This window comes from Mastigoproctus giganteus, chromosome 4 (assembly GCF_048544385.1).
Source record: "Mastigoproctus giganteus isolate SK-2022 chromosome 4, ASM4854438v1, whole genome shotgun sequence".
Lineage (NCBI taxonomy): Eukaryota > Metazoa > Arthropoda > Arachnida > Uropygi > Thelyphonidae > Mastigoproctus > Mastigoproctus giganteus.
In genome coordinates, this window is record NC_143578.1 from 76208925 (window position 1) to 76222713 (window position 13789).

General features: G+C 37.8%; 1 protein-coding gene across 1 annotated transcript in view; it reads right to left on the bottom strand.

Annotated features, from left to right (window-relative positions):
* The window catches only part of Efr (ER GDP-fucose transporter), a 189029-nt gene that overhangs the window by 155881 nt on the left and 19359 nt on the right, over positions 1-13789 (bottom strand). The gene's annotated exons all lie outside the window — the stretch shown is intronic.

Below are 13789 nucleotides of genomic sequence, written 5' to 3' on the forward strand. Positions count from 1 at the left end.
TGGCTATAGTGCACATAACACTCAAATCACTCACTGATATAGAAATTATAGCCCTTGTTTAGTAAATGAAAAATTGAAAAGACAACATAAGTAAGGACCTATCCATTAAATTAAAACAGATTTAGTAAGAGTGATTTTCACTTGATGGTTATTTTCTACTTGAATTCATATACAGATGACCCCCCCCCACTGAGCACAGGGGTTATGTTCCAACCAACGTCCGCACATAGCGATTCCGTGTTTGGTGGGGTACTGTTGTTATGGAAAAACGGGAATTAGGTTCTGAAACTTTTTATGTAGGAAATTAAAACCATAATCTATGTTACAAATGGTACAATTTATTTTTATAAGAAATTAACAATTTCACTTTATAATCTAAAATGTATTCCAACTAAAAACATCCTAAAATATATGGAAGTAATATTTTTCTATGCTAATTTTTTATGGAATGAGGGTTTCAAAAATTAACGGCGAGACTGACTTCCTCCATAATCTCTCTCTCTCTTGTTACATTGATCCAACTGAGTGACAGCAAGCTCGTGCCCCTAAAGTAAATGTAAAGGCCCCTATGTTAAAAGAAAACATGATGAAAGAAAACTAACCCCCCCAACAAAAAAAAAATCAAAACTAAATTATGGAAATAACAGAAACTCAACTGGGTATATGCTTCCATTATGGAATTGAAATGAATTCCCACCTAAATTTAAAATAAAACTGCATGCTGAAAAAAGTAGTAAAACAATGAAATAAAACTTTTAATTCACCATGACTTACCAAAAAACATGAAAAAACATTCAATTGATGAAACTGCTAGCAGAAGGTGAACATGCTTTTGAAGCTTGTTATGTTTATTCATATCTCATATTGTGATCACCTTCACACAAGTTGCCAAGGTATTGCACTGCTTTGAATAAGTAACCTTCACAAGTGGAGAAGACTGATGTTACTTATTCTTGGAAGATATCACAAGCTTTGAAATAGTGCCATCTGGGTGGTGGTATCTGCCAAGAATAAGTAAAACTAGTCTTCTCGACTGTGATGCATTACTTATTCAAAGCAGTGCAATACCTCAGCAACTCAGATATGAAGTTTTCTGAACAATGCAGATAGGCTGCCAGAGCAGGTCGTGTGTATTGTCAATGATATACAGGAATTTTACTAGCAGTGAAAAGGAGGTGATTATCCCTTTGTATAAGGCAATGGTCAGGCCACACTGCAAATGTTGCATACAAGTCTGGAGGATTCATTTTAGGAAGGATGTAGAGTTGCTTGAGCATGCACAGAGAAGAGCAACAAGATTGGTGAGGGGGACAAAGGGCTTACCAAGATTGGTGAGGGGAACGAAGGGGCCCTCTTACCAAGAAAGGCTTAAGTTCTGCAAGTTGCAGCAGCTGGAGGCACCTGCAAGGTGATCTGATTGAGGTGTATAAGGCCTTGGAATGAGTTGAGTACACTGAATTCTGATGGGATTCTTCTGCTTGCTCAGATTACGAACCTGAGGGGGCATAAATTCAAATTGAGGAAAGATAGCTATAGATCAGATGTGCGTAACTTGCCTTTAGCCAGGGGGTGGCTAACTGCTGGAACAAACTTGCATCTGTCATTGTGGAAGTTGATAGCTTAAATAAATTCAAGGAGGAACTGGACAAAATTTTAGAGGGAATGGTTGTGCGAAATTGGATTTTTTTTTTTTTTTTTTTTTTTTGCTGATGCTACACAAGCTCATATGCTTGCTTTCTTGCATCACATGCCTCTATTACTTTTTTTTTTTTTTTTTTTTATGAAAACCCCAAACACGAAAGGTATCAATACCTATAGTACTTAGTACCGTGCATGGGTTGAAGGAGAAGTATGGGGGGGGATGCCGGAAACTTTGCTCTAGAGACTAAACATGGGTTTCACCACTTCAAGACTCCAATAAGCAAAGTGGTGGTATTTCACCAGTTGATGAAAGTCATCTACTATATTTTAAAGAATTACCAAAAATTTGTTAAGTTATAACAAATTTTTTTTGCATGCATTCGATTAAAGGTTGAAATTATCAGGGGGAGGGGAATATATATCCCCCTTGGGCTCTGGTGAGTATGGGCTTGGTACACCCAGGGTCCTGAGCTGGATATTATCATTCTTCTCTTTCTTGGTGATTCCCTTCTATTTCTGACTCCCCCCCCCCCTCCTCCCTCTCTCTCTCTCTCTCTCTCTCTCTCTCAGGGGTAACTCAGAATTTTTTTTTTTTTTTTTGGCTGGTGCAGCAAAAGCCTCAGGCTTCCTTGCACTATGGCTAATTATAATAATAATAAATTTGTTGCGAAGGTGGTCACAATATGAGATATGAATAAACGATGCATTCATACTACCTGGGTAGTAGAAATGATGGAAGTGCAGTACCCATGTATAAACAACCTCTTTATGCTTTTGAAGTTGACATACAAAATCCATAATTTTTGTCTGTCGCTGTTTTGTCATGATCTTTCTCATGTCAACATAAGAAACCATAATATCCTCAATGCCTCTCTTAGTTTTTGTACTACTATTAAAGTCGGGATCTTCCTGCATAACCTTCTACTTCAGGAATTTATCTGGCTTTAAATCTCTGATATACCCTTGTTTATTAGTTCAGGTTTCTTCTGCTCTTCCTTTTCTTCTTCACAAACATCTTTATTGGAGTCCAGTAGTTCTTCTAACTCCTCATTTTTTAATTCCTCCTGATGAGAATAAATATGTTCTAAAATTTCTTCTCGCCCTATATCACTAAATCCCTCACCTCCAATTATTAAAATTTCAAAAAATTATTTAAATTTCAAACATTAGTTTGTGGGCAATTGTCGACAATCAAAGTGATTTTTCTGTTTTCTTTCGTCATCTTTCGATCGAAATTTAAAATCCACTGTTCAAAAATTTCACTTGTCATTCAAGCTTCTAGTCCAACTCTAATAACTCCTTTGAAACATTGGGGTTGTTTACTTTTGCCTATTACCAAAAGCTTCAGTTTTTCATTACCAGCCATATTTGCATCAACCAAGACTGCAATTCCCTTCTTACTATTTTTACCACCTACACATTTATCACCTTTAAAAGTCAGTGTCTTGTTTGGCAAACATTTCAAAAATAGATCTGAAAAATAGATTTCATTAACATTGAATATGTCTTTGGGCTCATAGTCCTCCATAATTTTTTAAACTGTTTCTTTTCAATGGTACAGTCCTCTTCAATTACAACACCACTTTCACCAGAAATAACTTTTTTGAGTAAGCGATGGCACTTTTCAAATTTGTCCAGCCAACCAGAACTAGCTTGGAATGTTTTATGCTCCAGAAAAGATGCATACTCCATAGCCTTTTCTTTTATTAATGATATCGGCATGTTTTGGTCTCAAATCGACTTCACCTACTTAAAAATGGCTTCATCTACATCTTCACACAGGCATAATTTTGCATGCTTCCGACTGGGTCCCATTTCCTTAAACAGTTTGAAAATCAAAACACGGTTTGTCAGAATAGTTGACATTCTGAAAAACTGTGTCACTACTGGCAGGGATACCAAATTTTAAAGTGATTTCTTTTTTCTTTTTTTACACCCCAGTGTACACTATTCAGCACTTCCACTTTTTTCCACCACTCAAAGACTTCCTCTTAGACATTGTAAGGTTACTTGCACAGTAGCTAAAACAAAACTGATTTAGGGAACAGTTGTACTTAACACACAGAAACAGGTGAAATTTAGTGAAAGTGTGGATGACTCATTTCTGCAAAATAGATGAATTTCCAGATGAATAAAGGAAAATCACTCTCTCCTAATTCTTACAATAGAAAACAAGCTGACCAGAGCCGATATCCGTGTCAGGAATATGCCTTAATCTTTGCCAAAAACTGTGGATAACACATAGATTACAGTTGTACAGCGCAAATTTTCAGCACAATAATGGCTTTATATGTAACACTAAATTATTGAATGCTCTTAAGAATTAAACCCTTTAACTATTAAAAGCTAAAGTGTTAATCCTTTTAGCTGTTAATTCCTGTTTCTACAGCATCAGCTCTACTGCTTAAAGGCCAGAGGTGCGAACAATGCGTACCCAGGTCTCTTGAAATCAGTTCGTTATATGGAAATTTTATTCGTTACACGGAAACTATTTTCAATGTAATGACCAAGGGGAAATCAAAAAAGTTCATAACATAGAAAATAGCCATATGTACGGAAGTTCATTAAAAAGAGGTCTGACTGTAACTACCTACAATTATTTATTCTTTTTGTGAGGAGAAGGGTGCAAATAAGACTATCTGCAAAGGCCTCATAGGCATGCAGTGTTACTGACAAAAAATATATATTTTGGATCATAAGTCAGTTTTTTCCATTGAAAATGCTGCAAAAAATTTCCCTTTGTCTTATAGTGTATACTAGGTACAGTGTTTCTATTCCTAACTGTACTTAGAGAAAGTATAACCAAAACATCCAAATGGCCTCTTGAAAATGCTAACTTTTTAGTGTTTGACCTTTTAAGATCACATGTAATGGATGTAACAAAAATGATGACTGGTGAATTAAACACTGAGTTGACAGTGATTCCAGGTGGTCTTGGCCAGCACTCACTGAACATCTCAATTAATAGTCACTCCATGATTAATTTAAGGGTTGCATTCTGCCGAACTCTACGTAAGTTGGAATTTCCACCATGCTTGTGCAGCACTCGCAACTGTGCTCGCTGAATTGATTGAATCAAAAAAGAAATGTTCAACCAACATGTAAATAGAATTATTTATTGTATTTATTCAATTTTTTATCTCATGCACAGAAAAAATTACAAAAGCGTGCAATTTAAAAATTTTCAAAATTATAAAATTACAAAAAAAGAGAGGAGACAGACATAAAGTCAGTAAGTTTTACCTCTCGAGCATCATTGCCAGAATCTATGTCTTCAGCTGATAAGTATGCAGCTGCAGAAGTTGAGGGCTGTGGAGATTTAGAAGGGGTCGGCCACTCAACCTTACGAAAGAACATATTAATGGATGACTGTACGGTGGCTTTTTTCTTTTCATCATAGATTTCTTTGTAGCAAGCAAGCATAACATTCACCCCTCTGTTAACTTTTAGGAATTGTTCGCTGTCAGGATCCATCTCCTCAAACCTTGCCATTGCCGATGCAATTTCATGAAATGCCACTGCCATCTCTCTGGTGATGAAGCATCTTGGCTCCTCATTTGGTTCATCTTGAGCTTCGTCAGCATTTTCTTCTTTCACTATCGCTGCCTGCAAGTCAATAAGTTCTTTGTTTGATAATTCCTTCTCTTCTTCCTCTATTAATTACTACACGTCTTTGGTAACACCTCCAACTGAAGTAGCTCTGCAACCTTTACAATCTTATCTGTAACTGCTTCGTATGATGCGTCTTTTTCAAACCCTTCGAAGCATTTTACGGAAAGCCTTGAGGTTCCGGATTTTCTTCTTTCACTATCGCTGCCTACAAGTCAATAAGTTCTTTGTTAGATAATTTCTTCTCTTCTTCCTCTATTAACTCCTCTGTCTTTGGCATCAACCTCCAACTGAAGTAAATAGGCGCATTATAGCCATAGTAGCTTATGCACCATTAAACTCCCATAACAACAACAACCAACTGAAGTAGCTCTGCAACCTTTACAATCTTATCTGTAACCTCTTCATATGATTCGTCTTTTTCAAATCCTTCAAAGCCTTTTATGTGCTGTGGGCATATTTTCTTCCATGTGCCATTTAAACAACTTTTAATAATTTCCGCCCAGGCCTTATTAATGTTTAAAATGGTGTGGTAAATATTGTAAGATTTCCAAAAGTCTCTTAACGTAAAATTTTTCTCATCATCTACTGCAGACAATGCCTGAGCAAATGTTGTGTAAATAGTATGCTTTTAAATTCAAAATAATACCCTGAACCATAGGTTGAATGAATGAAGTCGTGTTTGGAGGTAGAAATATGACTCTCACTTTCGAATTGAAATCATCTAAATGCGTAGGATGTCCAGGAGCATTATCTAATAGAAGCAAAATCATGAAAGGAACATCGTTATCTTTACAATATTTTTCAACCTTGGGAATGAAGCAGCATTTAAACCGATCCTCAAAGAGAGATATTGTTATCCATGCTCTCTGGTTTGATCGGAAATGCATGGGTGGGGTGGCTTTATTGATTCCCTTAAATACACAAGGATTTCCAGAATGGTAACACAAGCAGTGGTATTAATCTGTAATCTCCAGCTGCATTAGCCCCAAGCAAGAGCATGAGCCAATCTTTTGAAGCCTTGAAACCTGACATTGTCTTTTCCTCTTTGGCAATGTATGTTTGATCAGGCATTTTTTTCCAATACAGACCAATCTCGTTAAAGTTAAAAATTTGGTGCGTTGAATAGCCGCATTAAGTTATGTAAGTCGGGGACTAACTGTAAAAGCATCAGCACAGGCACTTCGTGGAAGTCATTCATTTACTTCATGCCACCACACAACTGCTTAAGTTTCAGCAAACTGGGAGCAGATGGTCTGAAAGGGAATATCTAGTTCTGACATATTATATGTAGTTGCAAAGTTGTCTAAAGTACACATTGTGTGAGCTGCATAATGGCAGATTTGAAGGCTGAGCAGGTTTATTATGTGCTTGTGTTTGACTTGGTATGAATACTACAGAGACTGAGAGAAATGTTTGAAGAAAACTGCAATTTTAAAATGCCACAGGCACATTAAAAACAAGGTTGCAAGTCTGTGGCTGATGACATAGCTTGGACAGCTAAGGACTTCTACCACTCCACAAAAAAATGCAAAGGCTCAGAAGACAGGAGAATCAAACTCTATCAGCTAAGCAGCATAATGTCAATCTCACACGGCAGTGCACACACACATGATTGTTACAAAGCACCCTAATATATTACCCCAGGGGCTCACATCTGGTGAGTATGGGCTTGGCAAACCCAGGGTCCTGAGCTGGATATCACCATTCTTCTCTTTCTTGGTGATTCCCTTCTATTTCTGATTCTCTCTCAGGGTAACACGGAAATTTGGCTAGTGCAGCATATGCCTCAAGCTTCCTTGCACCATATGGCTAATAATAATATGTTGATCTGTACTTGCTGGATTCTGCACCATTTCACACCTGATCAGAAACAAACCACATAAAAATGTTTAGAGAAATTTATTTAATTTAATTAATACTGAATCAAAAGTGATTCCAACCCTGTATAGCCAATCAGCTAGAAGACATATAATATTACAGTTAGCAATATGCAGGATATACAAATAAAGCAAAAATGATAATGCAGTGAAGAATTTCTTACTCACAAAATGATTGGTGATACAATATGGAATAGTCATTATAGTCCAGAAATATCCCACAAAAATGCTTCACACTTACAGCTGGCAAATCAAGGCCACTTTTGCAACTAACATACATGTCAGAACTTGCAAAACTGTCAGCATATTATTGGACATACATCTCCAGCCTTCTACTGGCAGTTTGCCAAAACTTGAGTGGTTGTATGATGATGCTTCTATTCTGTAAATTAAATGATCAGCCTGCGCCTGTGTTAGCAGAGGGTGCTGACTCTCTTTAGAAAATACAGCTGCGAGTTACAGGCTCCGAAAAAAATGATAAGTTTTTGCTTATTATTTACATAATTGTTATTTTATATTGTACTTAATATGTTGTCTTATAGTTCTAATTACGCTGGTTATTTTTATTTGTATAAACAGTTTTTGTAGATATACGTAATACTTTATAAAACCGTTATTTCACCGAATATTGCAGGCACTACCTAACTACCTCAATATTAATTGAGGTAGTTAGGTAGCTCTAACATATAATTATAGAAACAGTAATATGCTTCACTGTTTCTATTAGATAGCGTAGTATTGACATTTAATTTATTGATCTTATTAATTTAAAATATCATGCCCCAAACTAGAGCAGCAAAGCAACGGGCACAAAGTGGCAGGAGTGCTGTGACTCGGGGGAGAACTGAGGGGGCGATTCTCCAATGCATCACAGCCTTAAAAAATGTGCAACTTGTGAAATATTTGCCGAACTATCTGGAACGGAACATGATATTGCCATGGGGGATGTCTTTGTGTGTGTGTGTGTGTGTGTGTGTGTGTGTGTGTGTGTGTGTGTGTGTGTGTGTGTGTGTGTGTGTGTGTGTGCGCGATGTAAGGAGTGTAAGGAAATCAGGCGACAACTCAGCGTTGTTATGGGCCTATATGAGAGTTTGAAGGGCAGGGTGGATGCCCTCGAAAGATCTAAACTGAGGGGCCCATCAGGCTCTCAGCTGCCCACATCAACGCCAGAGCTTGCACTTGGTCATCGCGCAACACAGCGGCAACCCCCAAGGCAGATTGCGCTGGTCCCAAAGGAACTAGTAGTTGTTGGTGACTCTATTGTCAGGGAAACGGGAAACATCCTTTGTAGAAAGGATAGATGGAACAGGACCAGGGTATGTCTACCAGGGGCAAAGGTTGATGACGTAGAGCAGATACCATCTTTTAAGGGCACAAAAGGTGATATAGTTGTACACGTTGGCACTAATGATATTAAGAGTAGGAGACCGGCAGAATTACTTAACAAGTACAGGTCACTGATGAAAAAAAGCCGTGAATTAGGGTTGAATTTGAAAGTGTCTGCAATTCTGCCCAGACACGATAGGAGGGAGTATATGATGAGAGCCTTGTCGATCAATTCGGCCCTGGAAAGATTGTGCAAGGCTCAAGGGGTAGAATTTTTTTCAGCCTGGACTGTACTTGTTAACAGGAGAGATTGCTTCTACAGGGATGGGATACACTTAAATAGAAAGGGTGCAAGGATGTTTGCTGATGCAATCGAGGCAGTGTTAGGTGGGTCGGAAAACTGATAGCTTGGGGGGATACAAGGACTAATAGTTTAACAGTAGCCGTAGGCAGAGGTGAAGGTGATTCTTGCACAACTTCTATTAGAATAAGTAGCGACCTGGAGCGAGGGGTGTTGGGGGTTTCAGGGACGGATGTCAGTCATCGTGAAACAGGTGGGTATATGGGATGTGTTAGAGTGGCTGGGAATAGGAATAGGTGCATGTATACTTGCATGTATACCAATGCTAGAAGTATAGTAAATAAATTTGATGAATTTGAAGTGTTGGTCAAGACATCAAAGGCGGATATTGTTGGGATATCAGAGACGTGGTGTCACACAGATATAAGGAATGCCGAACTGGAATTTGGGGAGTACAATGTGTACAGAAAGGATAGACAGGATGGGAAGGGAGGAGGTGTTATGCTGTTAATAAAGAAAAACATAAAATCAAAAGAAGTGCATCCAGTTGATATAGATGAACAGTGCACTGTTGAGTCAGTTTGGTGTGACATAAGCACTGCAAAAGCAAAAATTAGAGTAGGAGTGTGTTATAGGCCTAATGACTAGAATGAGTACAATGAACAATTGTACAGAGAAATAGAGTGGGCTAGAAAATCAGAGTGTCTTATAATGGGGGATCTTAACTTCCCAGATATTGACTGGAACTTGTGGGTTGGGCACTCACACACTGGTCAGACTTCTGTGGATTTATTGGATGATTGTTTTCTGCAGCAGCATGTTCGAGAGGCAACCAGAGAAAGTAATACTCTTGATCTGGTTATCAGCAGTTATCATTCATATATTAGGAATTTGCAGATAAAAGAACCACTAGGTGGCAGTGATCACAGTGTACTGACGTGGGATTTACTTAAAGATTTAATTACCATCAGGGGTAAAGGAAAGGGTTTTTGCTTCCGTAAAGGCGAGTACAGTGGTCTCCGACAGTTTTTAAATTCTGTACAGTGGGATCAACTGACGATGTTACCAACAGTAAATTCTAAGTGGGAAGCATTCAAGGAATTAATCGTGGAAGCTACTAAAAGTTTCATACCTATTAAGAAATATTGTTCAAGGTTTAGGCCTAAATGGTTGTCAAATGAACTAATGTGACTCGTAACAGAGAAGAAAAATGCATGGGATGCATATAAATTATCAAGCGGCTCAGAAGCCTATGGCAGATATAAGTTAATCTGTAATCAGGTCACAAAGGAAGTTCGACAGGCGAAGGCAGATTACGAGAAATCCTTGGCAAAAGATGCTAAGAAAAACAGCAAGGATTTCTTTACTTATATAAACTCTAAAAGGAAGGGGATGAATCTCATTGGTCCACTTGACATTGATGGTTCGACTGTTGATGATCCTGCTCAGATAGCAAACAAACTGAATGAGTATTTTGCATCTACATTCACACATGAGGAGTTATTAAGGTTTGAAAATGGCAGAAGGTTATCAAATTGTAGCAGGGTGCTTAATGATCTTGTAATAACTGAGAGCAAAGTGGAGGAGAAATTGTTGAAGTTAAACGTAAGAAAAGCACCTGGGGTGGATGGGATCTATCCAGTTATATTAAAGGAGGCGGCAAAGCAACTAAGCAAACCCATAGCCATAATTATGAGAGCATCCTTGGACTCAGGGGAGGGTCCCACGGACTGGAGATGTGTAAATGTATCCCCAATTCACAAAGGGGGATCGAAGGGTGACACGAGTAATTACAGACCATTTAGTTTAACTTCTGTTCCGGGTAAAAAAAATGATGTCACTGGTTAAAGATGCATTGCAGGATCATCTAGACAAGGCTGCAGCAATAATTCAGACACAGCAAGGGTTTGTTAAGGGAAAGTCTTGTCTGACAAATTTGATAGGATATTATGATGTGGTTACAAAGGAACTGGATGCAAAAAATAATTTTGATATCATAAATTTGGATTTCAGGAAAGCTTTTGACACTGTTGCGCATGGAAGACTATTGTACAAATTGGAGCAGAATGGTATTAAGGGTAAGTTGCTACAATGGATAAAAGGATGGTTAAGTGGGAGAAGACAGAGGGTGGTAATCAATGGGTGCTGCTCTTCTTGGACTAACGTTATTAGTGGAGTCCCACAGGGTTTGGTGTTAGGTCCACTGTTGTTTTGTATATTTATCAATGATATTGATGAAGGTATATCAGGCTTAATGTCGAAGTTTGCAGATGATACAAAGATTGGCAGGGTTGTTAATGACAGTAATGGCAGTGTGCTACTGCAACAGGATCTAGATAATTTGAGCAAATGGGCTAAGAAGTGGCAACTGAAGTTTAACCTTGACAAATGCAAAGTACTGCATATGGGTAGAAGTAACCCCAGAGAAACGTACTAACTGTGTGGTACTACACTTAAGGTGGTAGAAAATGAAAAAGACCTGGGAGTAATTGTGCAGTCAGATATGAAGTTCTCTGAGCAATGTAGACAGGCTGCCAGGGCAGGTCATGGGGTTTTGTCAATGATATATAGGAATTTTGCTAGCAGGGAAAAGGAGGTAATTATCCCTCTGTATAAGGCAATGGTCAGGCCACGCCTTGAGTACTGCATACAGGTCTGGAGGCCTCATTTTAGGAAGGATGTAGATTTACTTGAGCGTGTACAGAGAAGGGCAACAAGATTGGTGAGGGGAATGAAGGGATCCTCTTACCAAGAGAGGCTTAAGTTCTGCAAACTGCAGTGGCTGGAGACTAGGCACCTGCGCGGTGATCTGATTGAGGTATATAAGGCCTTGAATGGGTTGAGCACGCTGAATTCTGATGGGATCCTTCCACTTGTTCAGATTACGAACCTAAGGGGGCATAAATTCAAATTAAGAAAAGACAGATGTAGAATAGATGTGCGGAAATTTGCCTTTAGCCAGCGGGTGGTTAATTGCTGGAACAAACTTCTATCTGTCGTTGTGGAAGTTAATAGGTTGAATAAATTTAAGGAGGAACTGGACAGGCATTTGGATGGGATGGTGTGATTTTTTTTTTTTTTTTTTTTGGCTGATGCTGCATAAGCTCATACATTTGCTTTCTTGCATCACATGCCACTACTACTACTACATTTTCTTTAGTGCACACTTGTAAATCTGTATTTCTAACATAAGCAATAAAATATTTTTGTATGGTGATGCTTCTATTCTGCAAATTAAATGATCAGCCTATGTCAGTGACATTTTCTTTAGTGAGCACTTGTGAATAAGTTTCTAACATAAGCAATAAAATATTTTTTTTTCCAAAATGTGCCTTCTAAAATGTGGGCAAGTCTTATGGTGCGCATCTTATTGTCCTCAGAAAATACAACAACTAGTTTCAAGCAGATGTATAACAGAAAATGTGTAATACAGATATTTTCATCCCTACACTAGAGCAAACACACCATATAATAATGAAATAAATAGCACCAGCACCAGTGAAAGAGAACAATCCCAGTGAAAAAGAAAAATAGTAAACTATTTTTGTAAACTCCATAGATTTCTTGAAATAAATGTTTTAAAATTAATTTTTAATATTTTGCAAGACCATCATATGGTTTTTCTTCAGGTTCCTGGTTGTTAAAGTTAAACAGTAATTAGCCATATGAATTATACTTTAAGTAGATTTAAAAACTGGGGTTACAGATATGAGACCTAACTAAAAATAATGCTTAGTGTTTATTTTATTTATTTTTTTTTTTTTTTGATTTGGTAGTTGTTGGCGCATCGGCTTCTGTGGCCATATTGCACCTCCCAAGGTTTTTGCAGTACTTTGATCCAAGCCCGAGGCGGGAATCGAACCCGCGACCTTTGGGTTGCCGGGCAGGTACTTTACCCACTCGGCTAGCCCGGTCGGCGCTTAGTGTTTATAACTTCAGCACTAGGACATCAGCAGTCCAAACCACTTTTTCCATATGGCTAACAGATTCTAGTTAGTTCTTGTGCCATAGCAGTTCTGTGCAGTTGTTCATTTACAAGTTACACTGTTTTAAATGGAAGCATCTCTGAATATACAGTACAAACAATGCACACTTATTGAAGCTTGTCAAAAACATTTATCCTATTTTGAATGTGAAAAGGATGCATTTCTAAATGTTATTGTGACTGAAGATGAATCCTGGATTCAACACTATAATCTGAAAAACAAGAGACAGTCCATCAAAGAATTCCACCATAAAACATCTCTACTTAAAAAAAAAAATTCCAAGTTCAAGCAATGGCCCGTACAGTGATCCCGATGTTGTTTTTTAGTTCACTGTGGGTGTTATTCATACTGAATTTTTCAGCCTGATACACTAAGACACTTGTATTAATGTTGGTAATGTCTTACTGTGTTTAATTTATCATCACCACATCACTATCTTAACACCTACTTGTACCTGTGCTTCCTGAGCAATAAGCTCATCCGCGCTGACTAAGACACTGTAGAAGCTCATAAAAGGATCACATAAGTAAGGCCTGGCAGTACAGCAATGTTACTTCAAGATGACAATATGTGACCTTGCTGCAGCTGTGCAACATTGACAAAAATTTCACTGTATGGAATCCAGAAACACTATCAAATTAAAGTTAAGTAGGTTGGTTGTGCAGGCATTAAGGTTTATATTTATGTATACTCTCTCACTGCTCTATCAGTGTTACATTATGTTCTAAATAATCAAAGGTTTGGGTAAAGAATTCAGTAGATTAATTTTTTTTTTGTTTTTGCTTAATTCTTTAACCCTCCATTACTTGTACCCTAAATGGAACAAATTATTTTGCATGATGTTTGTGAAACAACTTATGTTTTAATTATAAAAAATAAATTTTTTGCTTCTCTTACTGAATTGAAAATGGTGTTCTATTAATTTCGATTTGTTACACTCAATTACAAAATACCAAATAAAAATAAATGAGAAACCAATAAATTGAGAGATGAGTGGCAGCTTGATGTTGCAGTCGAACAGCTCCCAGCTAAGCAACAGAACTATG